At 45.4% G+C, this 2,500-nt stretch overlaps 2 long non-coding RNA genes across 4 annotated transcripts in view; one reads left to right on the top strand and one right to left on the bottom strand.

The window, feature by feature from the left end:
- Positions 1-2,500, bottom strand: part of LOC143277554 (uncharacterized) — a 617,781-nt gene that overhangs the window by 225,973 nt on the left and 389,308 nt on the right. The gene's annotated exons all lie outside the window — the stretch shown is intronic.
- Positions 1-2,500, top strand: part of LOC143277556 (uncharacterized) — a 132,680-nt gene that overhangs the window by 16,789 nt on the left and 113,391 nt on the right. The window lies entirely within an intron of this gene.

Here is a 2,500-nt window from a genome sequence, read left to right as displayed (position 1 = left end):
ACCCCCCCGACCCCCACCCCCACAAATAGAGGTCTCCAACCGTTAAGAGGACCAAACACAAGCTTTACAAGATTACAGTATTAAATATAATGAAGCTTTATTACGTTAGTTCATTATAGCTCTCTCTCTCTCTCTCTCTCTCTCTCTCTGTGTGTGTGTGTGTGTGTGTGTGTGTGTGTGTGTGTGTGTGTGTGTGTGTGTGTGTACACCTGTACGTAGTTTTCTTTCTTTCTTTCTTTCTTTCTTACCTGCTTTCCCAAAAGAAAAAAAAAAAGACACCTTGTCCATCAAACGACTGTTGTCGCATTCTTTGTTCTCCACTACACGACACATCATGCCACATGCATAAACACACGAGCATACACATACAACACACCATGACACAACACACACACACACACACACACACACACACCAAACGCCACACTGTTGTGTTAACGTACACACACAGTGTCTTACACACACTAATGTATAACTATATATAGCTATATATACGGCCTGGCATTAAGCTTTCATTCATTTCATTTTGCCCATCGCTCCTGGTGGAGCATAGGCCATCGACGACCCCTCGCCATCGCACTCTGTTCTGGCCATTCCAGTCCAGTTGGTCCCTTGCTGCTTCAGCTCTGCCTCGGTGTCTCGCCTCCAGCTGTTGCGAGGCCGGCCTCTGTTCCTCTTTCCCTGCGGGTTCCAGGTCAGGGCTTGGCGTGTGATGTTGGACGCTGCCTTCCTGAGGGTGTGTCCGATCCAGCCCCACTTCCTCCGCAGTATCTGCTTGACCACTGGTTCCTGTCCCGCTCGCTCCCACAGATCTTCGTTTCGGATCTTCTCCTGCCATCGGATCTTGTAGATTCGCCTCAGACAGGTGTTGAAGAATGTCTGAATCTTCTGCTGCATCGTCTGTGTTGTCCGACATTCTCGCATCCGTAGAGCAGAATTGACTTCACATTGGAGTTGCTTTAGGTAATACTATATATAGACTGTTTTAGCTGTGCAAAAAGTGACACAGTGACCTAGATATGTGTGCAAGCTGTGCACTAAAGCCTGGCGAAGTGTGTTACGATACCGAATAGCGCAAATTTATTGTGTTTGAAACACCAAATGTTGTCATAGCTTCAGGATCAGAATTGCTTCATTATCTCAGTGACAGAAGTTAAGAGTATAGTGTGTGTGTGTGTGTGTGTGTGTGTGTGTGTGTGTGTGTGTGTGTGTGTGTGTGTGTGTGTGTGTGTGTGTGTGTAAAAGTATCGCATTATTGTAGCTCTGTTTGTGTAAGACTGTACAACACAGCCTTTGTAAATCTATGTTGCTATACTTTACTCTCTCTCTCTCTCTCTCTCTCTCTGTGTGTGTGTGTGTGTGTGTGTGTGTGTGTGTGTGTGTGCGTGCGTGCGTGCGTGTGTGTGTGTGCGAGTACTTGTGAGTGTTTAACACTATCTACAATGAGCAAACTGTGTGTAAATCTAGACACAATGGAATGAATGATATAGCTGTATCTGAAATGTGCACACACACACACACACGCGTGTACAAATTATACAATGACTGTGTGTGTGTGTGTGTGTGTGTGTGTGTGTGTGTGTGTGTGTGTGTGTGTGTGTGTGTGTGTATTTCTGTGTGTATTTCTGTGTGTCTGTGTGAGTGTGCCCTGTGTGTAAGTGAAACCAATATTCACAATGAATTTATGTACGACTCGAATACAGCCGACTACGTAGTAAGTAGTTTTCAATTTCATCACGTCTATTCACTGTACAGTGGTATGAGCCTTTGTATATGTATACACACACACACACACACACACACACACACACACACACACACACACACACACACACACACACACACGCAAAGGCGTAGTTTGTGTGTTTTTGAAAAAAAAGTACACAAAGGTCTCCAACCGTTAAGAGGACCAAACGCAAGCTTTGCAAGATTACAGTATCAAATATAATGAAGCTTTATTACGTTAGTTCATTATAGCTCTCTCTCTGTCTCTCTCTCTCTCTCTCTTCCCCTCCTTTGCTCCCTTCTCACGCTCTCCCTCCACCACCCCACCACCCACCCCTCTCTTATCCTCTCTCTCTCTCTCTCTCTATATATATATATATATATCTAATCCCCCTTTCTATTCCTCTCCCTCCTCACCCTCCCTCTCCCTCTCTCTCTCTCCCATTCTCTCTCTTTCCTTCCTTCCTTCCCTCTTCCCCTCTCCCCTCCCACTTCCTCCCTTACCACGTCGGCCCCTCCCCCCCCCTCTCTCTCTCCATGTCTCTCCTTCCCCTTCCCCTCCCCCCGCCCCCACCCCCTTCTTTCTCACTCCTCTATATTCTACACTACTTGGTTCCATAATGAACTTCCAGAACCTATTAGAAAAAAAGTAATGAGTCTTTACCGAGGTATCAAACGACAGCAGTCTACGAAGTCTTTGTCATCAGAAGGGGAGAAGAAAAAAGAAAAAAAAAGAAGAAGGGGGAAAAAAAAAAGAGAAAAGAAAAAAAAAAGA

The sequence above is a fragment of the Babylonia areolata genome, chromosome 34 (assembly GCF_041734735.1).
Source record: "Babylonia areolata isolate BAREFJ2019XMU chromosome 34, ASM4173473v1, whole genome shotgun sequence".
NCBI lineage: Eukaryota > Metazoa > Mollusca > Gastropoda > Neogastropoda > Buccinidae > Babylonia > Babylonia areolata.
The sequence above is the reverse complement of the archived record's forward strand: the minus strand, read 5'-3'. Positions and strand labels throughout refer to the sequence as shown.